The sequence below is a fragment of the Amblyomma maculatum genome, chromosome 1 (assembly GCF_055883805.1).
Source record: "Amblyomma maculatum isolate TAMU_Amacu chromosome 1, ASM5588380v1, whole genome shotgun sequence".
In the NCBI taxonomy this organism is placed as follows: Eukaryota; Metazoa; Arthropoda; class Arachnida; order Ixodida; family Ixodidae; genus Amblyomma; species Amblyomma maculatum.
This window is the reverse complement of record NC_139344.1, coordinates 92,294,957-92,322,487: the sequence shown is the minus strand read 5'-3', so window position 1 is coordinate 92,322,487 and position 27,531 is coordinate 92,294,957.

Below are 27,531 nucleotides of genomic sequence, written 5' to 3'. Positions count from 1 at the left end.
AGGCAAAATAGAAATCAATCATGGGAGTAATTGCTATTTTACATTAACTCGTCAGCAATTACAAACGAAATGGCAGTTTCATTCATGGCCGCCCGAAATATGAACACCTGAAGATAATGAACAAAATTCTAGGGCTAGGGTCATTTCTTTTCGTCAAGTACGAAGACCGTGAAAGAATATGAAATAATGAGGTGTATTTCTTCTCTCAGTAGCGAACTCTTCTCTCAGTAGCGACATGTCTACATTCATGCTAATTAGTATATATATGATTACAAGTACGCAGCATATGTATGTGTTGCTATCTATTTATGCGTCGTTGTGATTCTTTATTGTGACTGTTCAATGCAACATTTTAGCGCAAAACTATCAAGGACACCGCTCCGTAGATAATAAAAAAATTACGGCCGATTTGCACAGGTAATCAAATCCGAAGTAGGTGCGTAGCGCTGCTTATCCCTGTTATACCTTTCCATCGCTTGCAGTCGCCAAGCACGTTGTCCTGAAGTTTCTACCGCACCTTTGTTCCTCTTCGCTTCATCATCTGTTTCACGACGACGCTCAGTGTCTTGAGCAGTTTCTTGAGTAGGCTCTGCCCGTTTCCTCATTCCTTGTGCTAAATCCTTGCACCGTTAAGCTGCAATATCAAAATAATTAGACTCACGATTCCGCTACCTTCGTAACCGTTGTACTTCTGTGGATCGACCACGGCAAACCTGCGCCGCAGTGTCAGACGGCCCGGCTTTATTAATTGCGACGCAAAGCAAACGCGCGGCGCAGCCGCGTCCTCATTTTTCCTCACACCATCTTCAGAAATTAACGCAAACAGGTACAATGTACCCCTTTACAATGCACTGCTTTGCTGCCTAAAGGTGTAGAGTGGGATCACAGAGGGAGAGAAAAAGAGACGAGAGAGGGAAACACGCTTGAAGGTGAGCGCCAGTTAAGGTGCGGAGGTGAGCACAAGCTGCTTCACGACACGGTGAGCGGCTCGGAGCCGATATCCAGGGAGCACCGCGCGTGAACGTCTGCTGTCCGTGAAGGCTGAGGAGTGACTAATGCGAGGGGAGAGATGCCGAAGTTGAGGACGTGCGAGCGACACAGGACTGCTCACTCCGGAGTAACGCACGCTTGTGTAACGCTGTCCAGTGACGGCTGGCACGCCCGCAACAGACACGCCCCTCTCTCACTGTCTTACTCTCTCATTGGATGCATATATGCGGCCGCTCTGCCCTCTCAGTGTTGAGTCACGTGATGCGGGCTTCGCCACTTTTCTTTCCTCCTCTTCAAGTCCACGGAGATACAGATGGACAGAGAGAGAGAGAGAGCGGCTTCTGCTGTAGCCTGTAGCTGTGTAACCGCTCCGCCTCCTCAATGCTGAGCCGCGCGACGCTTCACTTCTCCACTTCAAGTTCACGAAAAGAGCGAGAGTGAGCGGCTTCAGACAGACATCGGCAAAATCCGTGATTGTGGCTAGTAGTGCTACGCACTAAAAAGCTTGACATAATGTAGTGTACAGAGATATGCAAATTAGTGTATGTGAAATAATATAAGTTTAAATTAAGGGATTGCTGCTAAACGAGCAGAAATTTGGATGTACCACTTGAACGAGGATTAACGAGGAGCGAGGCAGACAAGAGCTGGAAGTATTCGGCAACGCCAGAACTCATTCGGAGCAGCGTGCACAGAACTGCAGAGCATACCTGACTCACTATATACGTCATCCTCCAGCTCACCTGCAGTCACCTGATGTGCTCCTGCCGAATTTTCCTTCTCACGTTTTTAATTTGTCGACGCTTCGTTTTCAATTGCAGATAAAGCTCCGGAATGTCGTTTAAAGGGGTAGAGAAATAAGTCATTTCATTGTGTATTTGCGCATTAAAATTAGGCGTAAGATATTGGTAAACATAGATGGTCTTTATGATATCCATCTACATTTAGAAAATAATTTATAGCTGCATCTCTCTTGCCACACAATTTCAGTTTCAGTTTGCCTAACTATGGTTGAGACGTCACAAGTGAGTAAGAGGTCAAGTGATCAAGGTACGTAAAAACAGCAGTACGATAACTATTTCTTCAGTCGGTGTCATTCCAGCTTGTGGAGCAGCTTAACATATGAATATCTGGGGAGTAAAACTACAAAGCAGCGAATATATTTCGGATTTTATATGCGTCATGTGATCTTTTACTGACTTGTGACGTCGCAACTTTCGTTCAGAATCAGTTCAGTCAGTTCAGTCGTTCAGTCGTGTCCGACTCTTCGTGACCCAATGGACCATGTCACGCCACGCTTTCCGGTCTCTCACTATCTTCCTAACATCACATAAAGTCATCTGCAGTGCCTCGAGCATGCCATCTAACCATCTCGTTCGCTGCCTACCCCTTCTCCGGCGACCCTCAACCTTTCCCAACATCAAATCTTTCTCCAGCGACTCCTCTCTTCTCATCAGATGACCAAAGTAGCTGAGCATTAACTTTAGGATGTGACCCTCCAATGAGCAGTCCGGGTTTATGGTCTACAATATCGACTGATTTGATCTTCTGGCAGTCCAAGGAACTCTCAAGAGTCTTCGCCAGCACCACAATTCAAACGCGTCAATTCTTCGGCGACCAGCCTTTTTCCCAGTCCAACTCTCGTATCCATACATCACAACTGGAAAGACCATAGCACGAGTTATGCGGATCTTGGTTGGCAGGCTAATGTCTCTGCTCTTTACTAGGTGGTCAAGGCTAACCATTGCTCTTTTTCCCAGAAGCAGGCGTCTCCTAATTTCATGGCTGCAGTCTCCTTCTGAGGTAATCTTGGAGGTAATCTTCTGAGGGTTGTACCCTAGCACTGCTTTGCCCATTCTTCTATTTACTGTGAGAGCGACCCCATTCCTTCTCTTGGATTCGTGCCCACAATAAAAGACATAATGGTCGCCGGAGTTAAATTCTCCCATTCCGGTCCACTTGAGCTCGCTGATACCCAAGATATCAATGTTCAGTCTGTCCATTTCTCGCTTGACGACATCCAGTTTACCTTGCCTCATAGATCTTACATTCCATGTTGCTATGTAATATATCTCCTTGCAACATCGGACTTTCCGGTCGCTTCCCGGCACATCCACAACTGAGCGTCCTTTTCGCTTTAGCCCAGCCGCTTCATTCGTCCTGGAGCTACTAGGAATCGCCCTTTGTTCATCCCCAGTAACATGTGGGACGCCTTCCAACCTGGGGGGCTCATCTTCCGGCGCCATATCATTAATGGTATTGTGACTGGCCATAGGGTTTTCTTGGCAGGAAATACTGGAGTGGGTTGCCATTACCTTCTCCAGTGAATCACATTTTGTCAGAACTCTCTGCCGTGACCTGTCTATCTTGGGTGGCCCTACACAGCAGAGCTCATGACTTCATCGAGTTTCACAAGCCCCTCCGCCACGATAAGGCAGTGATCCATGAAGGGGTCGTTCAGAATACTGAAACTAAAATTTAAACCCCAGAAATAAGTAGCTTTAAATAGAAGCTATTTATTCAGTGCTGGTGAAATTCACGAGGACATCAATGTGCAATAATTTCATATGCGCAGTTTCAGAGCAAAATCACACGACAAAAATTAGATGTTTCTAACGGGGTAATGCAATAAATATTCAAACAGGCGCTCTGATTGCATACAAGGAGTTGATCGGTTCCACCTACATGCCGCTTCAGGAAGCTGTCTCTGCAATGGCTGCAGTCCGGTGTAAGATTGTTGGTTAAGAACAGTGCTAAGTTTTATATTTTAATCAGGAGTTCAAGTAGTACGTGCTTAATGAACTTATTTGCTCCTCACAGTGCATGGCAGAAACGGTATAGTGATTTCTCTATTTTTATGGAATAAGAAGGCGTATTTGCAATAATTCCCGTCATTTTTGTTGCCAATCAGATTTGATCATACTTAGTACTGCCAATTTTAGCAATGTGTCCTTTATGCCGTTATCACCTGCACCTTACCTATATAAAGGGAGAAAAGCGCCACTGACACCAAAAAAAAAAGCATGGAAGATTTAACTTGAAAAAATAAGAAATGGTTACCTCGTGTTTAACAGCAGTAAAATGTATTGAGGTTCGTGCTGAGATAATAGCAAGCGTTAGTCGCACAGGAGCCGCTCTGGGCGCAGAAATTCTATTATCTCTGAAAAAAGAGATAACCACATATCCCAACCATTGCTTCACAAACCAACTTCTTGTTTATAAAATTACAAAACGTTCAAGCTTAAATTGCTCCTCCGATTTGTCCTTCTTTTCTCATTTTTCACTGATTGCTGAGCATTTGTTGTCACTCTATCTAAGGAATCGGCCCAGCTCGCCCTATTACTCTGCTTTCTTGCTGGTAAGCAGCAAACACTTCGTAATTATATGTGCTTGAATGGACAAACAACCGCCAGTATACTTTAAAACAAGACGCACATGAAGCAATAAATGCAACTTACATGTTGCGACATGCCTTTCGGATAATAGATAGATACCGTGAAAATGAACCAGTCAAAATGAGGTGCCAAAAATGCAAACTATGTCTGAAGCCTTTCAAACGCATATATCGATTTGTGTGGGAACATTATGTTTTCGAAATGAACTGAAGTCACGCTCAACGATATTTCCGTTGCCAGCTACAACGACCTTAAAACAAAGGTTCGAGTAACAGGCACAGCCTCGCCGCCGGTATCACCCAACTAATGCAGCGACTGCGCACCCTGTCAGTACTGCACTGTGGCGATCGGCACGGTGAATCTCGAACCTCTATAGCGACGCCTCTGTTTTCTTTAGAGCTCAATGAACGACAAGGAGGAAAGCTGTTGCACCCGGCTGTAAGTCTAATCAACGCGCCTACTAAAGTCAATCCTCTTAACTGGGCTAGTTGGTGATCTATAATTCAGGCGCGGTGCTAGCGTGCAAGAAGGACACACACTGCGTGTAGGCGGGACAGGGCATACGCTAACTATGGCTAGTACCGTCGGCTATCGAGCAGGCGCCGCCCCGAAGGACGACAACTAATAAAGCGCTTGGCTGTTTCCGGTAAACACACGTGCGCGCAGCGGGCTTTTTAAAGTCTGCGTATTCCGGGAAAGGTCCAATGAAGAAAATATTTGTGGACGCTTAAGCTATGTCATAGGTGTGGAACGAGACAGCTTTAATAGATGCCGTCCTCGCCTTTCCTGCTTGTCGGTCGCAACCACCTGCTTATGCATTGACTCAGACAACAATTTCCTTCGGTGCTTTACACGTAATTACTAACCCTTAATTAGCATGCTTTAATTATAGCTAGCGTCCGCGTATGTTCAAGTCATGGCGCTAAACTAAAGACAAAGACGCATCCACTAACATGTCTGAACAAACGAGCCTTTGGGCCCATGTCTATAGCTTGTTCGGGTTTGACTGTCGATACCCAAATTACATAACACAAATGTAATTTTTCCGTATCCTTCTTTGCCAAAGTTACCGGAACCTTCTAAGCCACCAACTTCGGCTTTATTTGGACCACTCTCTGAACTGTTGTGACTGCTTTTTAGGATATTCATATTATTTGGTCTCGACAGCTGCATAAGCTGACGATGTCGACTACGATGCCGAGTTTTTTGCGACACGTGGTCCTTACACTACGCTTCAGTGGTTTCGCTTTTCTACGCAGACAACGGCCCTTTCGTCTATCGTAATAATTATGCAAATCACCGCGCAACGTGCATGAATAGTGTCAGTGGGACTATTGCCGGGTGGGCGCCTTACATTGGATGCGACAGCTCTGCTTCTGACTCCTTTTCAACGGAGAAATTGTCACATCCGCACACCGCTGAGCTTTAGCTGCCCACTGCAGCTTCATCCGCCGCACAGCCGCCGCCACCATCGTCGCTTGACCACGCGGTGCATGCTGTTACACCCGCTGTCACCACTCAGCAATCTCCGCTCTAAACTTGTGCATTTCGTCATTATTTGATTACGAATAAAGCATTCGCAGGCGACGCCGATGGCTACGGAGGTTTTACAGTGACACGGAGCCCTTACGTAAAATTTCTGAGGAGGCTACTTTAACATAGACAAACAAACATATCGAGGAATAAAGCATGGGTGATCAGGGCAGACACTATGTGTCGCATCCAAGCCGTTTGTTGGCGAAACAAGCACGCGACTCATAGGCCATGAAGGCTAGCTGGTTAAGGCGTGTTAGAAGAGGACATAGTGAAAGCATTGGGGTGTTTGACTTAGCGCCTTTCTTAAAGACATGTACTGATGGTAACTGAAATTGAGAGTGTCCTAATTAGGTGTAGCAACTACGTACGTACCAAGTGGAGTTTTCATCGAAAGCAGATGCCACTGTGAACAAAAAGAAATGAACGTCCAGACCAAATCTAGTAGCTGTCTGAATCGGTCGAATGGTTAGCAGACAGAGGTGAACAATAAGCAGGAAAGATGACGATTATGCAGGACAGATGGCATTAACGCTATCGTGCTACCACTTTTTTTGTTTCAGTGGATCTTGCGGTGTTTTAAAATAGACTTCAGGGTTCATTTACATTCTTGGTAAGGGATACATTGCTATCTGTGCGCTGCGCGGGAACTTATGGATGAGTTTGCCTCGCATCACAGAGCGGCAAGTAAGCTGAAGTGCTCCTCTCAAAATGTCTCTTTTCATTCCGCAACTAATGGCTACACAGGAATTGACTTTAATACGTAGTGATCGCATTTATGATTGCCGAACTGCCTGTAGGTCAGCAAATACAGGACACCAAGCTGACTGTGCCGGGAACGTGAAGGTGCAAGTGTACAAGCACCCTCCGCGCACCTGCTGAATGCTCGCATAGCTAAAAGGCTTCTCAGAATAAGCGACATGTACCGTTGTACGTATTAAGGCAACAGCGTTAAATGTCTTGTTCGTCAGAAACTCCGGTGTTGACATTGACACGGCGTCAGCAATCTCAGCTAGAAATCCCCACCGTGTTGCTGCTGATCGGTAGGTGACATGACTGGAAGCTGATTGATCATCGGGTGATGCGCCTTCACGAGAGCGCTTGACATCCTCCTCTGAGATTTGAGAGTGAGGTGATAACCGAGCCTTACGAGACTCTTGGATCCAGAGTAAGAATGGTCTTCCCTCCGCCTATCGGTTAAATCGAGTCCTTTATCTTTCACATAATGTGGTAGCTGACGGCAGTACGTTGATGAATATGGAGAGATCACAGAGGCACAAATTGTGGAATTTGGTATTATGCGAGTAGGAAAGTGCACGTAATATGCAAGTGAAGATCCGCAAGGGCAACCGCGTACGCGAGCCATTAACGCTGCCGCGTACTACACTTAAAGGCGGAGCTTAGGTGCTCCCCAATTTTGCACCGTGCCGGCAGTACATGCATTGACTAAGGCTTCTAATGTTTTCTGCTGGAATACTTTAGGTGAGTATACGCACCTAATGTTTTGGTTTGTACCTTTGTCTAATTTAATATGCGCGAGACATAATACATAATAACTTGGTTTACTAAGCGGTGTTCGCCCAGAACCGCTAAGAGGTTTATTTCCAAATTTCTCTATCTTGCTGCTAGTTTCGCTTTCAATAGACTAAAGTTTTCTGGGACGTCCAGGATGCATATGGTCACCTAAGGCATAACATACTGGGCTATAGCCGCTTCTTTGTCGATTTAATTTCCTACAGCCCTAAGGATAGCCTGCTCCCCGAGCCGGAATGATAACGAATATAGATGTGGCGATAACATAACATTTATTTATGCCTGATATAATATATGTACGCGTTCGACGTCACTAAGCTGTTGCAAGTGAAACAGCAGAACAGAACAATTTGATTATATATTATATGCGGTTGTAGGCGAGCGCTACGTGGTCATCCATGTATAGTAATTTCTTACGCACCATTGCAGCGAAGAAAACTTTCCACTGATATTATGTGGCTGCTTTTTTTAAGTTCTGCGAAGTGAGCGCAAGAATCTACGAAATTCCGCGGGAGGCCTCTTCCACGCATTAATGCTATGGAGCAGCAGCAAAAGCCACCGCCGGGCCGCCTCTTCTTGCTTCGCTGCTTTCTGCTGCGCAGTCATGAGCCCATCCCCATTTTTGTTTCTGGATTTACTTCTCCTAATGGCTCTATCACTGCCTCCCTTCTTTCGAAACGCCCTACGCCGCCTTCGCCTTTTCATGTTTGTAAAAATTCTTTCTAGCCACTGCATGCTGCGCTCTATGCCTAGATGGCACAGGACCGCTGAAAGTTGGATTCAAGCAGCTAACAAGCCTAGTGGGCTAGCTTGTGGTGGGCGTCTCAAAGAACAGCGGGGAAAAAGAACCTAAATTCTTCGCTTCGCACGAGAAGTCCTTAAAAAAAAAAAGAGAGAACATGCGTTACATTTGTGTGAATGGAGTAAAGTTCCTTTCGACTTGCGCCAGGGTTGTGTTTCGTCACTGGCTTCATTCAACCAGGCTGCTGGCAGAGCCGCAGCTCTTGGCTTGTTAGCTTGCTTAAGCGCAAGATCGGAGTTAGGCTGTGGGATCTGCAACACTGGTCCGTCACACAGGGTACAAAAGTGAGCGCAAGGCAATAAAGGTGGTTCTTCCCGGGCCAGTGTCGTAGTGTCGGCGTCCTGTCACTCGCCACAATAATAATCATAGTTCTTCGGGAAATCGGAGAACTGTGAAAAATTAGGGGTATCATGCAAGGCGCGTGGCTGATTTCATTAGGATGCTTACATGTTCATTGTCCAACGCAGTGTATCTTAGCCTCCAGATGTTACCATGTGTGATGCAATAGATAGACACGGGAACAATCTGGCGTCAGCGATGAAAATGTCAACAGCGGCAATTGCCACTAAAATGGGCTCTCTTTCATGGCGCTGTACGCGTAGCGTACTGTCCCGGTGAAGCGATGTATGGCTGCGACGGCCGTACTGCTGCCTCTGGTGCCCCTGCAGAAAGCGACGAGACGATGTTTGAGCGGGGCGTTTTCAGTGTTGCTCACTAACCGCCGCCTTACCATTCCGTCACCTCGCGTCATCAGGGGAGTATAAATACGCTAGTACCACGTTTTATTTTAAACCCAACTCATAAATATGGTAAAAGCACTCAGGTAAATTGTTCGGGTAGTGCAGTGCATTTCTTAACAGACGTAGTGCAGTGGGTCAGTCGTACCCTTTCTGGTGCTGTGCGAAAAGTGAGGCTTCGAGACCAATTCGTTGAGATCATTTCTCTCCTGGTTAAGCTACACATCTTCCTCTCTCCTTTTTCGTCCATATTCCTCACTCTTTTTGTCTTTTATGTCTTTTAATTTATTTTCTTTTTTTTTTTGCTACAATACCACCTTCTTTTCGCGTTGTACTCAGCCGGCGTCCTTTATTTCTTCTCGCTTCAACCATCCTCAGAAACTTATTATACTTTATATACTTTATCGCAACACGAACACGTAATCGTATCCTTTATTTTAACGTGTAAATATTTTAATAGCTTATCACTGTCGTTAGTACTCAAGAAAATCCGTCATTTTTTTAGAATAAAAGGCAAAAAGTAATTCAGTCACTGTTGGCTGAACAGGTGTAACTTGTCAATGTATTTCAATGCGTTTGTATTTATGTTATTATGTTTATTTTAGGCTCCTTTATCCTTCGTTTGTATTTGCAATGTATGTTGGATTGTTTGTTTTATTTGTATCACAGTGCAGCAAGTATTATGTAATGCCACTTATCTGATTTTGCCGCTCTCCTCTATAATATACCGGTAGCCTGATGGTATCCAAATTATATAAGCAAATATATGAGAGTAAATATTAAATAACTAGAACACGCCAGGTGTTACAGCTAAATGCAACCAAGCTTTTAAATAACACGGACTGTTCTAGCGCACTGAAAACAACTGAGGCTGGTTAAGCGTTGCCTGGTCAAGTCTGCAGTGTAATTTGTTGTATGCCTAAGTTCATTATTATGAAAAGGTTACTTGGCCAACTTTGTAATTATTGGCTTGGGAGCATAGTGTCAACTGGAACCATGTAGATGGCATCTGAGCGGATGATGACGCTTGCAGAAATATGCGATTTGCGTAGCTCTTGTTCACTTGCCTTCAAAGAAGGCTGCCTAATGACCAGTTGATGTTTCTCGACCTGTGCACACGCACATCCTCATCGCGGAAAGTGCTGCAGAGAAAAGAGGATTTTGATCTTCGGCATGCCTCGGAACACTTATATGAAACCCCTTTTGTGTGAACGCTTTTTTATTGTTCGTGTGTCATCGTTTAGGACCGGTAATTATTAACTACCTTACTTTACCAGCAGTTTTCGTGAGCATTATAGTCAGCTGATTTTGTAATGATCAAGAAGTTTTCTATTGACACTTTGGTCCTGAGTCCAGTGGGCTCAATAACAGCTTACTGGCCATTAATAATCAGAAAAGAAGTGCTGTACACTAGGATAATGACTCTCAATTGGCTTTGGCTGGTTGCATTCAGTTGAGGTGCAATATCTATTTCGAGAACTTGCTTACACCTTCCCTCAAACACCCGGTGTACAATTTAACAGCTTTACGAATTTGGTTGTTCCTACCGTGGTTTCACTAAAATATTTTGATACATGACAAGTGAGACCAGTGTCCGCAGATTCATCTCTGAAGCCGCGCTAGAAGAAAAACAATTAGGGTGTCTCTTAGTTCTCTCATAAGAGGAGAATGGTGAAAGCCTACCCCTCTTATGCTATAATTTGCCTCCCATCGTTAGCCTCTTGTCGGCATTCGTTGCAGTGCTACATATAATTATAATTGGTTTACAGGAAAGGTAATGAGCAGTATCTATCACACTTTCTCTTGGACGTGTGAGTACATCATCGCTCCTGTCGCGTGGCGTTCCATGCGGGCCTGGCTTTATGTTCTGTCCTACATATCAGTTTTTCTCACCATCGCCGACTGCGGCTCAAAACATGAGAGCTCTGGGACACACCCACTGTCTAATCATTTGATGTGCTCAAGAAGAATGTCTTGAGCATATATCTGGAATAATCAGAGTTGGCGAGAGAGCTACATACAATAGTTTTATTGAAAGGCTCGAATTCTCTCGGGCTGTCTGATAGGTTGAGTTATTTTGCAGCCACATACTTGGTTCATAAATAAAGATAAATAATTACCCCGATGACCTCATTCGCCACCTTACGGGTGGACATAAATAGCTCCCTTCACGTTCCAGCTGGTTATACATTAGTACTTAACGTATTCGCAAGCCGCTTCCACGCAGCAGCCTGAAAATAACCAGCACTACGCTAGCCCCGCTTTTGTGCGCTACGATGAGACGAGAGATAATATCGCCCTTGGGTTTAGCACTCTGGTTTTTGTATGAAGTTTAGGTCGTGTGATATTTTTAGAGCTGCCATTAACGGGGAAGAGGGGGACTACATAATAGAGCCTAAATTTAGACGTGCATTCGTATTACTTTTGTGTTTAGCTGACGTAACCCATCGCATTTGCCCTACAGCTGAGTTTATATATGAGTGAACAGAGGCAGAGACCAAGGTGGAAATAAAAAAAAATCTCTCCTCATATTATAGAATCTGAGCTCAACAATGTCCAGAAATGAAAACTGGCTTTTATAATTTCAATTTGCCACTGAACATTGCATGAAACAAACACAAACGATATTTTGCAGCAAAACGTTATCGTCACTTGACCACACCTCAAGGAAATGCCACTGATTTTCTTCAGTGCACAATATGTTCCTTTTTGCTTATTCAGGAATGCTCGTCGTTTTATTTTATACTTCGCGCTCTCTCCAATGCGTCCTTCGAAAAAAAAAGTACACTAATCCGGTTGCATCGCGTATGTTGCGTTCTTAATATTTGTCAATAGACAACGCCAGATTGTGTTGTGAGACCTTTCGCTGATGAGCCGTACTCTCCTTTTTTTGTAACAGCCATGCGAGTGGAATATGAAATTGGCGCTACTCTCCACAACAAATCTCTTATTTCGGTCTCGCGGGTGAGATTTATACCTATTTTTGGGGTACCACTTTTGTCAACGCCCAGTTGTCGTCACGGTCACTGCTCACGGTTTCTCGCATCTATACATAAAAACGGGCACATTCACTGGTCGAAGTATTCTCGATAAAACTTTTTCATAGCGTTTCTAATAAAACTGCTGTTGAATCCACGGCATTACAGAGAAAGATTTACATTGCACCGAAAAAAAAAATCGGATGCCGAAATTTGAGTATTCCGTCCTTTTAAGGCTGGAAAGGTTTGTGGTTACCTATGAGACAAAACAACAAAACAAAATGCGTACTGAGGCCTGGGGGGGGGGGGGGGGGGGGGAGAAAATTTAGAAAAGTAACGAAGTTCCGTAGGCCGGCTTTTTCAGGAATGTGCTGCAGGACCAAAATAGGGCCTACAGTTAAGAATAATCTTTATTACTTGCTATCAGCCTCACAAAATCTTTACTCCAAAACGTTTATCATGGCATTGATCTTGACGCTCTTTCGGCGAATTTATTTCAGCTGGGCGAAACGCGACACTGAAGCGTTCTCGATGTTCTAGAGTAGGTATAGTGTTTACATCATCGATCCGGAGCTCTGTCTCTATTTTCTCGACATTTAGAATGACGTGAACGCAATAAAAGAAAGGTATTGGCAATCAGCGCGAAGGGCATCGGAAAAAAATGGGTAATGCTTAAATTAGTCTTGAAAGCATGACATGATAGTATTCCCCATGGCCGTTTAAGGAACCCTTGGCAGCCCTTAAAAGACAGTAAGCCACTTGGGGCAGCAATCAGGCCACTTTATCATTCCCTCTGACAATTAGCAAGTCACAATGAAAAGCGGCTCATGTGATGCAACGCTTCGGTAGCAGCGTGTTCGACTCGCAATCCAAGTGCCGAAGATTCGATTCCACCTCTTGCTCAGTTCTTTTAAATAATTATTTCCTTAATCATATATACATGCATATAATTTGTCTGAAGAGCCTCAAGTTATAAACAATGTCAATAAACAAGTCAAGAAAATTGGTAAGTGCAGAAAAAAGTGACACACTCCAGTCAGAATAATAAATAAAATCAGCTTTGTCAATCTGCAAACATCTCTCTTAAGTTCAGCAGTAAAAGAACTAAATAAATCAAGATTAACTGACTGATATTAGTTTAAAGGTAGCGGCAGAGAATAGCACAAACGCTTCATGCCAGAATTCAAGCGTGATAGAGCGACCTTCCAGTTTTCTTCGCGTCTAGTAGAATAGTAATGCTCATTAATTTTTAAATGTTTCAGTGCATCCAGGCTAAGTATATTACTTTTCACTTCATATATACATCTTTAACGCACATGGTAGCGGTATAGTTTGTGAGCTGTAATAACATAAGCACTGTGAAAAATGTGTGCTGAGCTATAATTTGCATTGTATACATGGTGTAGATATCATTTTTGAATAGCAAATATTTTTGTATGTTAGAAAATGCAACTGTACCACAGACAGGTTGGCGGTAGCTAACATGCGAATTAAAAAAAAAAAGGAATTATAGACCTGTATTTTATATTAAGCGGAAAGCATGTATCTGAGACGACCAACTACACCGGCTATTTAAGCATGTTTCGTTAATAATAAGTTCTCATTCATTTCTCAGGACATAATAGATGATGATAAAACTTTAATATACTATCAGGATAAGGAGGAGAAGGCTTACTTTTTCACTTAAATATGACGGCTTTTATTTTGCTTTCGTTAATCTTCATATAGTTCAATGAAGACCATTGCTGCAGTTTATCTATGGTGTAATTAACATTAGAGATAGATTTATCGATGTTACTAGTACAAAATAATATGCTAGTAACATCTGCATATATAATAAATTATCATTCAGCAGAAAACACAGTGGTATGAATAACAATTAGCCAAGTTCAGTAGTTGATCTTTTTGCATAAGGTAAATACCGATGGACACTTTCATTCTGCATTCTCCATGCTCTTAATTTATAGAGTAGATGCTTCAATGACATGGACTCGCAAACCACCACAGCGAACATGATTTAGGCGCTTGCAGAACTGAGTATATATTAATTTCAGTGTAGTTTAAATCGCACGTGTCTATTTAGTATTTTATGCGGAGCGTTATGACAGGCAGTAATCTTAATTACATTAATGACGGCTTGTCTGACTACATTCGCATGATTATATGATCCCATGTGATTCCATTTTTGTCCACAATTAGTTATTAGAGCTGTATTTTGAATCCGATTAGTGCCAGCAATATGCATAAAGCCTTCATAATGAAGCCCTGTCGCAGAAGAATAGAGAATAAAGAAAACGAGATTATGTGTCTCGTTCATAAGTTGCGATTTATGTCATTGTTTTCATACCATTATTATTGTCGCCTGCTCATCGCCCAGGACAAGTCTGTATAATCTGATTTCGGACTCTGGCGGGTTGAAAATGCCCTGTTTTGCTATATAGCGTAATGCATGATGCATGTCTGCGCGTGGGCTGAGGGTGTTATTCAGACCTTGACGAAGTACCATGGCAAGGCAGCATGCATGTCTTTAGTAAAATGCTCCGACTGGACGACGCAGTCGTGATTAATGAATGGCTTGTGAATGGGATATTAGAGAGCTCGCCTCGTGGCGAGGCTTTTAGCGCCTAACGTCGATGCGTTGCATAGAAAAAAGGCGCACGTGTCCGATGCAGAAGCTTTTCATGACCGAACTTGAAGCTTTTTGGATATACTGCCTTACAATGTTGCCCTCGCAAGTCTCCGAGGCGAGCCGAAGTCAACTGGATGATTGACGCGACATTTTGCAACGATTTCTTGGCAGTTTCCGCTCCACTCGCTTCATTAGCGACTTGAAAGCAGGCGATTTTCTGACAAGCTAGAATTGATTGCAGAGGCACTCTCGCTTGGGCACCACTGCAGACTCGAATAATGGCTCCAATGGAAGAGGTTTGCTGCAAGTGTCAGCCAAAAGATGCCTCTGGACCTGGTGGTACGTATACACGCGGGGAAAGAACTAAATCTTGCGGCATAATGTCGACTTCATCATCATCATCGTCGTCGTCGTCGTCATCATCATCAACAGCAGGGCGAAGGCCTCTCCCATATTCCAGTTAACCCGGTTCTGTGCGATCTTCATCCACTTGACCCCTGCGAACTTCGTAACCTCATCCGCTCACCTAACTTCGTGCCGCCCCCTGCTACGCTTTCCTTCCCTTGGAATCCAGTTTGATAACCTAAACGACCATCGCTTATCCTCTCTTCGCACTACATGTCCTGCCCGTGCCCATTTCTTCTTCTTAATTTCCACTAGAACGTCGGTAACTTGAGTTATTTCTCTGACCCACTCTGCACGCTTCCTATCTCTTAATGTTAGTTACCCCTACCATTTTTCGTTCCATAGCCCTCTGGGTTGTCCTCAACTTAAGTAGAACTCTCTTGGTTAGCCTCCATGTTTCAGACCCATAGGTGAGTACAGGTAAGAGGCAACTGTAATATACTTTCCTCTTTAGCGATACCGGTAAGCTGCTAGTCATAATCTGCGAGTGCTTGCCAAATGCGCTCCATCCCAATCTTATTCTCCTTGTTATTTCCTTTTCATGGTCCGGATCTGCGGTTACTGCCTGTTCTAAGTAGACATATTCGCCTACTACTTCCAATACTTCGCTATCAGTCGTAAACTGTTGTTCCTTCCCGAGGCTGTTGAACATTACCTTAGTCTTCTGCATATTGAATTTCAAGCCTACCTTCCTACTTTTCTTGTCTAGGTCACCAATCATTATTTGCAGTTGATCTCCTGAGTTAGCTAGCAAGGCAATGTCATCAGCAAATCGCAGGTATTCTCTAGCTACCCTTATCCCTAACTGCTCCCATTCCAAGTCTCTGAATACTTCCTCTAAGCAAGCTGTGAATAGTACTGGGGAGATCGTGTCTCCTTGCCTAACACCTTTCTGTATGAAAATTTTGTTACTTGCTCTATGCAGAACTATGGTTGCTGTGCAGCCACTATATATATCTTACAGCACTTTCGCGTACGGCTCGTCTACTCTCTGATTTCGTAATGCCTGCATCACTGCCGATGTTTCTACAGGGTCAAATGCTTTTTCATAATCGATGAATGCTATGTGTAAGGGCTGGTTATATTTATATGCACATTTTCTTCGGAATGACGACTTATACCTGGCAAAATATAAGTTTGTAAAAACAGCGTGGTATTTTTGTTTTAAATATCGTTTTATGCTTATTCCAGGAGGAATTCGCACTTCCTACGAGGCATTCTTTTTTTTTTTTTTGCAATAGCTGGGATAGGTCAGCCCTTGTTCACAGAGCCTTTGCACCTTTCCAGTTGGATATAAACTTCAGCGAGTCGTGTTTGGCGAATGGGCTTCATCAGTGCTGTGCCAACTACTGTCGGCGAGCGCAGGTGACAAAGAAAATAGTAGGCGGCTACACAGGGCGGCGGCTACTTCGACTGTCACCCCAAAAATTTGGCGTAGGTCAGCCGATATTTGCCGTGTCCAAATTAGACCAAATATGATATTGTAATATGATAGTTCGATGGTCACCACCAAAGTGAGCCCAAAGAAACCCCAAATTTGGCACGGCTCATGCAAGCCTGACCACAGCCAAATAGCATTAAACTGCTATCCAAGTATATTCCAGCTTCCGGTTTAATGATCGCGCTCAAGGTTTCCCTTCCAGTCCAAAAATTGAGAAACTAAAGGCATGGAGAAGTCTGTGCGGTCGCCCGAGTTACCGGTGTAAACATGTTAAACCTCTGTGGTATTTTTTATTTACGTAGTTCGCCATAATCTCCCTGTTTTCTTTTGTATTGTCATTCATACAGAAGCATACCCTAAGCTCCGATTTTTAAAACACCTAAATTTTAAGGTATCAATGAAAAAAAAAAAAGCTGTTTTTGTGTTCGCGCTTAAACGCTTACAGGTAGACATGTGGGGACAATCTAGGAGCGCCAGGTAACGGGTATGTTGATCAGTGCAATCTTCCGCCTTCTTTTTTTCTTTCGAACCTTTAGGTGTCACAACAGCATACTGCTCCCGTTACGTTCGCCATAATACCATGCTCGAGAGGCATGTGCCACGGCTAAGTGCATTACGCGCATCGTCTGTGAGGTGTGCAGTGTGATGGCGCATTTTCTGCAGGAATTCTTAGCGAGCCGCCTGGGCCACTTCTTTCCTCGTCGTCTTTATCTCTTAGTTCATCGTCCTTGCCTTAGCAACCTCGAACACGTTGCCACTGCTGAGAGCAGATGAGGAATGCTTATATGAAGTAGAAAACTGGTATTACATAAGGACAGCATCCGTTTAAACTTTCATTTAATTACAGCTTCAGTTGGCATTTCCTTGACTTTGAAAATGCAGTAGGCTCGTAAGCTGACATTTCTACTCAGCGAAAGCCTGACTGACTGCTCCTTCTGGTGGTGGCCTATGATTCTGACTCGGGTTAAATACTTCCTCTGCAATGACACATTCAAACTGCACGCACACAGTAATGCGGCCTAAAACACAACACAGAGGCACTAGATGCCCCATGAAACTGAAATAAATATGCAAAGCATGATACGCCTGGAGCAAATGGAACTGAACCTGCCTTATTGGAAAAACTTCTGCACAAATTCATTAGGTCTTAGCTTTAGATTTAAAAAGAATAGGTTCAACGAATTAATTGAGCTGTAGAGTTGAAATCTGGGTCAGTTGGTACACGTTCTTGAAAAACAAAACACTCAAAAGACATAACACTGAGAAGAAACGAGGCACACACATTTAGCTACTAATTTTATCAATTATTCAATGTTACCAGGCTTCTTCAATAAGATGACCATCGATGCCCTGAAATATCGAGACAAGGACGTTTCTTTAATTCAGTAAACGTACTGTGGTGTGAGCATTTTAACTTTTGTCGGATTCGTGGAGTGAAACATTCAAAGGTAAAGAGGAAGTGTTGCACTCCTAAGCCCTAGAATTAACTGCAAAGGGCTAAATCTTGCACTGAGCCTACGCCTTGCATTCCTGAACTTCCACCGTGCCAGTCAAACTCATCCTACCCGCGCCTTGTCACTATTTCCCAAAATTTGATCTCTCGTCCTTCTTTTCTTCAAATTTCTATCCTATTCCTGTAAAACACACACACACACACACACACACACACACACACACACACACACACACACACACACACACACACACACACACACACACACACACACACACACACACACACACACACACACACACACACACACACACACACACACACACACACACACACACACACACACACACACACACACACACACACACACACACACACACACACACACACACACACACACACACACACACACACACACACACACACACACACACACACACACACACACACACACACACACACACACACACACACACACACACACACACACACACGCACGCACGCACGCACGCACCCACACACACACACACACACACACACACACACACACACACACACACACACACACACACACACACACACACACACACACACACACACACACACACACACACACACACACACACGCACGCACGCACGCACGCACCCACACACACACACACACACACACACACACACACACACACACACACACACACACACACACACACACACACACACACACACACACACACACACACACACACACACACACACACGAGCAAGCCACTTGCATGTGCTTTTTAAACAGCTACAAGAGCAGCTGGACCGATTTGGGTGCACTGCGGGAACAGTCAATTCACAACAGATACGATGGGCAGAATTTTCAAAGAACTGTGCATCTGGCCGGTTCAACCTAAGAAAACAAAACGCAATCCGTAAAAAGATATTCGTCGAACACTACTCACATAAAATGGTGGCATTGGAAGCCTCTAGAGAACCTACAGTAAAATAACGTGTAATGAATTTTTTCCCGCTCGTTGAGCTCTAAGGTGCCCCCCCCCCCCCCATTTTAACAAGAATTTTATAAAACGGTTGCTCCGCGAATTATAGAACCAGAAAGTACCGTAACTACCGTCCGAGGTACGTTGTTTCGTTTGTTTTGTTTTTCGCAAGATGCTCTCAATTCCTTCAAACGTTGGCGGGAGCTACAGAAAGCAGTAGACTCTTAATTAATTTATTTAATTTAACAGTCGTGCTGTCATCGCCAGTGAGCTGGATTTTCGTCCATGCGTTGATTCCCACCTTCGACCACACCCCACGCTGTACTTAAGCCCTGGAAGATCGATGGATCCTGAGAAGTCATTGATGAGTACTTTTGAAGGTGTAGCACATAGATTCACAAATGAATGTGAAAGTCTTCTCTAAAGCATAATCTTCTAAAATAAAAGGCTCATATAACTTTTAAAAGCCTTATAAAAGAAGATCTTTAAAAACTATAAGACAAAAGACCGCCACCCACCATATATATGGTGGAGTATATGCTTACGGTATACTGTACTTAGTGTCGGCTAGGTGGCCGCGCGGTCGTGTGGCGAAGACGCGATTACTAATTTTCCGTTTCACGAGTGGTTTGCGGCGCATCAAAAGATAAAAGGTGGCCTGTGCTAATTGAAATGGGGCTTTATTCATGATGGCGTTCCTACGCGCATGTCGGCCGCAGTGTAACAGTAGGGTAGAAAAACACTCGAGTTCACGTCAACCTTATTGGCCCAGATCGCCCTTACCTTTAGTTTCGTTCTTAGTGCTGCAAACAGCTCGTGAAACAGAGTGCAGGCGTGCCCATCGCAGATCCTTCGTTCACCCGAGAACAAGGGGACAAATTGCTACCGCATTTCTTTTTTTCTGAAACGGGGAGCAAGTCAAAAGTTACATAGTAAGGCGTGCTCTATACATGGTGTAAGCTGGCACTCGTACTGACGCGCTGCATGCGCGGAGTTTTATTTGCCAATAATTTTAATTCTTAGGTTGATAGCTAGCGATATTTTGTAGCGTATACTGCTCCTTGATGCATATGGAGGGATCAACAAATGCAGCTTGGTTTCTAGCGGTGCTCCTTGCTTGTTTTGCTTTTGAATAGCTGCACGAAAGAGAGCGATTTGTTTATAACCAGCAACGCAACAAGGCATGTTTTTGTATCGTTCTTTCTGCGGCCTCGTCGCTAAAGAAAAAGGGCTACTGTACTTACCTTCACGACACATGCATAAAGCTTTCTGTTTATTGTCTTGCAAGGTGTACGCTCGAGCGTCGGTGGATAGATGTGAATAAACCAGTGACAAATTAAAAAAAAAAAAGTTTCTTTTTTTTTTTTTGCTTTTGCTGTCACCCCGCAAGCGAACAACTGCAAGAAATATACTTGAGGGGGTCCGGCAAATAAAACGTATGAAGTTTTCGCGAAGCTCGCAGTGGTATTTTCAGCCGCGACCGCATACTAGACGTTTTGTGTCCTTTTAATGCAACACATAAATTGCTGCAAAAATCGCTTGTGCGCGTCTTAGTTGATGTCTAATGCGTGGCAGCCACAATCAAAAACATCACAGTGTACGCTATTTACTGCACTCCAAACCTACTGTCCCCATAACTAAGCTAGTTTTTCAGTTCTAATTGGCCGTCAACTGATTAGTGATTCGCGCATCACATTTAGGTATTATGCTTCACAGACCGATTGTTTGAGGACGCATAAACACGACCATAAATATTCAAAAAACATGAAATATATAAACATGAATGAAATAATAAAGAAACAAGACGGCGTGGCTCTTGCTTTGTCGGCACATTCGGCGCTGACTAAAAAGCGTAAAAACAACTGGCTGCTTAAAACTGCGCCTTTACTTTTGCCAGCATGGCAACTTCAACGCAATGCGCCATAAAAGCTAGTGAGATGCGCGCACTATGTGCTTTATTTTCCTAGAAAGCAAGAGGATGGCGACAGCATGCAGCTACTCACGCATGCAGTGGGCTGAAAACATTCGACAACTGATGCAGGTCTACACTTAAACTCGTTAAATCTGCTACGAGCTTTTGGTCGCCGATGGGTGGTATCGCCTACGCGTTCATTCAGAGCTTGGAACCCACGAAGAAACAGCGTCAAGACGGTGACTAGAAACAAAACAAAAAACAAGGAAAAATGTATGAGAAGGAACTTCGCGCGAAAAAAAATTTTTATTTTGCTTTGACGCAGAGATTAAGAAGGCGTTTAAAGGAAGGTAATGCCGACGAAGTTATGAAGCACTAGTAAAATATAGTTCCCCTGCTTTTTTTTTTCTCTCTCTCAGGCACTATAGCTCTAATGGATTAGAAGTCCCTGTAGGTGCTAACTTGGCGGTTGCCCTGCGGCTTTGGTAAAAGTGTTTACGTGACGCCACTTTTCCGCCCTATTTCTCAAGCGTTCAGTCAAGCCCGTGTGTTCCGAGCCGTCATTTGCAGGAAGTGGTTACTAAGCTACGCTAAACTTTAAACGACGCAGTGCGCTCTCAGCGTTTGAGTAGCTCAACGTGAAATCTCCGGAACGCGGCCCCCTCTTGGGAGCTACGCCCCTTCTGCGCGATTTAACATCGCGCTCTGCGGCGGCCTGTTGCGCTAGGCATAAGAATAACGGTTGTTTACCCGACCTGCGACAAACTTCTCTGTCCTCTACCGCTCGAGGTTCGTGAAATTGCAAGTGGGTATTGCTACAGTTTCTCTTGAGGAGCTCTATATGTGCAACATTCCAGGATCAAAAGGCACAGTAGTTATTTTCATTTTCTCTTCTTCAAAAAGTACTTACTAAAGTACCGTTTTTCGGACTGGAACAGTAAGAATGTTTTCAGCCAAAAGATACTAACGAGTCCTAATGACTGATTATTTGCTTGTCTTACCTCTTTTTCTCTCAAAATGTCCCTTAAGTCGATAAATTAACATGAAATAAAATAATATCATGACTTAAGAAATCAGTTTTTTTTTTATATTTTACACTAATTGCCTACATGTAGCCCTCTGGAATCAATGCTCAACGTGAAACGAAGCCTCAAGCGCTAATTGAGCAAGTCGAGAGCATGATAACTTGGATTTGTAGAGCACCGAATTTCGGTCTGGATATCGCTGAAAACTGCTATTTCTCTTTCCCTGTCTACTGGAAGCAGTTCTATTTTCGCAAATAGGTTGCGACAGATTTCCCAGTTGGAGCGCTTGAGCCGGTGTGAGTGTGAGTGACATCAAGACAGTTAGGAGAACTCGACAAACTACACCACCTAGACTTAATCGATAAAATAAATTCGAATCAAATTATACTGGCTACTTAGTTTACCCCATTCGCGTAAGCACTATTTTGTTATTGGCCTCACAAATTCCATTTTAATGGCGCATTTGCACTTTGGCAATCGAGTATTCTGTCTTCCCAATTTTATATCAAATACATCTTTCCGCAAGCTTATCACACCTGAAATAGCCAATCATCGGGCCAAGGTAAACCTTGTAGGTGTAGTACCTTTGGAAAAAGTAACTAAGAAACGAGATTGGCTTCTCAGCACTGTGGTGTAGCCGCTGCGGCACTCATAGTGACCAATGTGTCTAAAAATGTGAAGACAAGGGATTCCCCGTGCCACGAGGTTTATTGGTTAAAAGGTGCCAGTAAACGTCACAGGTTCTTCTTGTCTCTTCAAATCTTCCGCACCTCTGCAAGGTGCTCCTCGATTCGGCAGGCGACGTGCAGTTCACACACAACCACACAATGAGACGCAGGACGACGACCCTGCAGTAACAAAACGAAAATTAACTTTATACGACACAAACACAAGATACAGCAAACTTATTTACACGAGACAGAGAGGCGACACACTTAACAAAAGAGACTGAGCGAATAACTAACGGCGAAACGAGCGCTTCGCTCTTTTTGCGACTTCTCAGTCGAGGCCTGCCTGCTACGCTGTGTTCTCCGAGCGAGAATCAAACCAAACTCAGAATCAGAACCCTCGATGGCTGCGCGGTGCGCTCTTAAATAGCCAGCGCAGAAGCTTCTAGGCGCGGAGGAGGAACGGAAAACAGCTTAGCGCTGCCAAAGCTATGCCTCCCCCCATCAGCCCTCTGGATGGGTCTGGAATTTACTCGAACATGGTCAGCACGCGCGTCCTTCATGGCCTTCCCGCGCGAAGCGAGGAGGAGGGCCGGGACCGTGTGGGGAAATGCACGCGTGACTTTGCCCATGACGACGAGGGCGCGGTGGCTGAGATTACGTAATCGGCCGCGTCGCGTTTTCGCAGCTTGTAGAAAATTCCATCGCCGTTTTCTGCGGCGCGCGCGCCGAAACATTGAAGAACTGACCCGCGGCCTTACAGTGCCATAAGATCTCTAGTACACGCACCCTTCCCTCACCCTCAAATTCAGCAGGGACGCTTAAGTGCACCGACTTGTATGAATGAGAAAGTTCTCGTGCTCCGTCACGACGCCTGATTCCCAGGCTACCTCCTGTAGCACGCGCCTCCATGTTACCGGTAGCACAACGCCCTCTGTACTCTTTCTGCTTCACGAACGGCGTCCTCTCCACACCTACTCTTTGACATCGCTCGATGCGCTAGGTCACGTGGTGCAGTCAGGGGAAAAAGACATACTATCATAGGTACAGGTATCGACGCTTCCAACCGCTATCGCAAACTAGACTTGCAGATGCCTGCCGAATGGAAAGCGAAATGGTATCTTTATTTGTTGCCGTCGTGGTTCAGTCTGGCTTGGTTTGGTTTATGAAATTTAATTACCGTCCTAAAGAAACTGAGGCGATGATAGACGCCACAGTGGAGGGCTCTGGAAATCCGGCCACCTTGAGGCCCATTAACATGCACTGACATTGCACAGCACAGGGGCGCCTTCGTCGAAAAGCGCCTTCTGCGGCAGTGATGGAAACATGTGCTATAATATTGATTCAATGTGAAGTAGTGCGGACCAGCGCAGAAACTTTGCAGGCTGCAGACGAGAAACAACTAGGTGGTCGTTGGCTCTAGGGAGATTGGCCTTTACTGATTTTTCCCTTGAGAATACTTATAGAAAATCATTATGTTTTAACTGCTGCCGCCATATGCGTCAAACAGTGGTATTGTGCGGCCCCTCTCAAAAACTCGCTAGGCTAGCATCTTTCCGATGATAGATATTACTTGGGCCATGGTAAGAAGTGTACTAACAAATCTAGTTAAAAAAGCTGTAAACGATGACAGTTGGGCAACTTGGTACCCATTCATGAAGGGGAATATAAATCGCCACCAGACAAGGTATGAAGGGTGGATGAGGTCAAAAGACTACAGCCGTTCTGGCGACTAAAATTTCACTCTGACGACACAGAACAAATGCATGGCTACAGACACATGAACTCAGCTCCCTAAAAGAAGTACGCGTCTACACAAAAAAGAAAACAGGCCATTTACAATTTAAAATTTTATTCGTCCTCTCGAACGGAAATAAAGAAAAAAAACAAAAAAAAAGGACAGGGAGCCCAGACCAGCAAAAGCTCTGCCAGGCTTAACACCAATTAAAAGTAAATAAAAGGAAGCAACAGCTCGAGATAAAAAATAACGCTTTTTTAAAAAGCGAAATAAGGTATAATAAAAAAAACAAAACGAGGCCCGTGTCGCATGTGGTCCACGCTGGCTTAAAGGAGAATAAAAAGAAGAAAAAGAAGCCAGAAGGTAGCATCCAGACCTGCACATGAAACAAAAACAGGAACCAGAGCCGCAAAAGAAGGGCATAGCACCAAAACAAGACATACAAAAATGGCAAATAACGTACGGAGAGAGAGACAGACGTACAAAACCCGAAACACAAGAAAAAAAAAAAGGGAGTCTGAGGTAGAACAGTAAACAGGACAGTCCCCAACAAAAGAAATAAAAATCGGGTGGACAATAGAGAATTACAGACTCCTAAGGAATTGTAATCGTTACACCACAAATCCACAAAAAGAGAGAGAAAACAACTGAATTAAGGAGCGGAGGAATCAAACAAAAAAAAATAGAGAAAGTGCTGACACCAAAGACAAGAGGGAAAACTGAGAAGAAAACAGGCCGACAATAGTGCAACGGTCGCGATAGCAGAAGGACTGGTTAAAAAAAAAATTATTTATATTTCTTTTTCTGAGATCGTTACAGAGCGCCGGCAAACACAGATGGTGGTTTCTTTAGCGATGTGATAGGTTAATATATTTCTTCTGACCATATTTTGCGATGACTGTGCAAATCTGACACGTATATTAGGAGAGATACTCTTTGCAAGTCATGTCAACTGGGCTTTGAAACAGTGGTTATACTTGCAAAAAATAAAGCTGATCAGGTGCGCGTACCCTATTTTACTTTCACTTACTTTCCTTGATACTCTCCGCTGTGTTTTCGACATTTTGAAACTCTGAAAAAAAAAAAAAAAAACAGGCTTTAAGCTCCGCACTTTATTTGTCTTGCATCTTGTCTTGCATCTTGTCTTGTCTTGTCTTGCATTGTCTTGCATCTGAACGTTTAAGAGCGAGTCTGTTTGCCAACTTTGACATGCCTTCTAAGTCCGGGCCTTGTCAAGCTTCCCCATATCTATATTTGGATCTGAGGAATGCCATTGCCTTCTCTCACCTGTGATACAGCCACGTCATGAAACAAACCGCTTGGATTGACTGAAAAAAAAAAAAAAAAAAAGGAATCAGTTTCTTTTCAAGAAAGAATTATAAAATCATGCTGGAAACTTGTTTTATGGTTGAAAAATAGGCATTTCGGAAAGAAAGAAAATGAGAATTGTATCGAATATGTGATGGTAGTGCCGTATGTGCATGGAATTGTTTGACGGGTTGAAAAGAAATGTAGTTCAAAGATAACGTTGTAGGTACCAGGAAATTCAACGCACATATGGTCTGCTACTTGGGGGGGGGGGGGGGGGGGGGGGCAGTACTGAAAGAGCGGCTGCTCAGTGATTGACATCATCATGAAACTCTGTTCAATGCCACACGTCAGTGGTTCACAATGTTCTTTTGCCTTTCGAGGCCCGCACATCGGCCCGCACTCGAGTAGCACAGGCGTTCCCATGAAAAGAAGTGCTACTCTTGCTGAGTATCGAAAATAAATTCTCCGTGTTCAGATACGCCTCCCGATCCTGAATAGGTCGAGAAGCATGGCTGCACAATGATCGGGAAGCGTGGAAACGAGTAATATTGGAAGCGTACCACACGGCTGAAAAAGTAACCTTCAGTGTCAGCCAACCTTCAGAGACCTTTTCTGACTATAAAATATCTATCTTTGGTCAGTTCCCTTATTGCGAACGTGGCGGTTGCGCAGCGTTTTGTGTGTTTTATTTTGTTTTGTGAATGTGTTGTGAGGCTCTGTGAACACTTGTCTGTAGCCATGTATACATTCCCTCGTCGTCTGGATAAAGTTTCACTTGTTAGTAGCGGCTGCTCTTTTCTGTCTTCTTTCGTCCTTCGTGCCTAGCCAGGCAGCGCTTTATCAAACTCTCATAAAGATAAAAAAAAAAAAAAAAGTGTGCAAACTTACTCAAATGGCGCTTTGCACACAGTCGGAATATTTACCTGACGTAGGTTATAACAAATCCAATTTTTTGTGCAGTATCATTTGTTCCCTTTCCGAACCTTATTATGTTGTCGTCTTTTTTTTTCCTCGTGTATATCAAGGTGATTTTCACGGGGACTCACACGCTTTCGCAGGTAATTTTCCGAACCACATTTTTTCTAGCTATCTGGCTTTTTAGGCCAGTGTTAACTGGTATGTTTCTTTGTTTTTTGAACTAGTGTCAGTCCGGCCGAAAGGTTTATCACTCCTTTAACAATTCGATGTTAAGGGGACACCGGGAAATCATGCTGCTAAAGTTCCAACGCACTCATTCCGTACTTTGTGTACTCGTTTGTATAAGTTTTCGAGAAATTATTTACACTCAGCGCGAAAGCATCACAAAAGAAGAATAAGCGTAGAAGAAAACAGCCGTCTTCGGTTTTCAGCCAGCTAGTGCTGTAACGAGCAAATAATGAAGGAAGCTGGTACGCAACGCTCCGCACAAAAAGGCGACAGCAATAAAGAGAAAAAAACGACGTTAAAGCGAGGACACTAAAGTGGTTCTAACCAAATAAGCGTGCTCGGAGCTGTGGTAATGACTTAACCCGGCTGAATGGGGAGATCGATAACCTGATAGCCTGAGGGGGCGCCCAACTTAGTGTTAGCACGTCTGCGTCTGCTCTGATCAAAAACATGGTACCTCATCACTAGAAGCCGGAAACTGCGGCATCCTGTGTCGTCTCGTTTGAATCTTTCTCGTAATATGGCGTAATAAAAGAATGAGAGTAACCACTGAATACATTTGCGTTCTAATATCGCTCTGAAAATGCGCTTCCGCTTCATTCTTTTTTTTAAATCTTATGCTATCTAGAATGAATGTAATAATGTACTTTTAAAATGCTGAAATTCTAGCCTCACATTTAGCTGAAGTAGAAGACGCAGTGCGGTGTAAACGATACTTCCTATCTATGTGCTTACATGGCGTTCTATGAACATTGCAGCCGGAGTCGATTTAATGAGTTAAATGTATGCGTCTGCATTCGTGGTGAAATAACTTTCCGAAAGCACTGCAGAATCTGCAGCGGAGAATGCGGA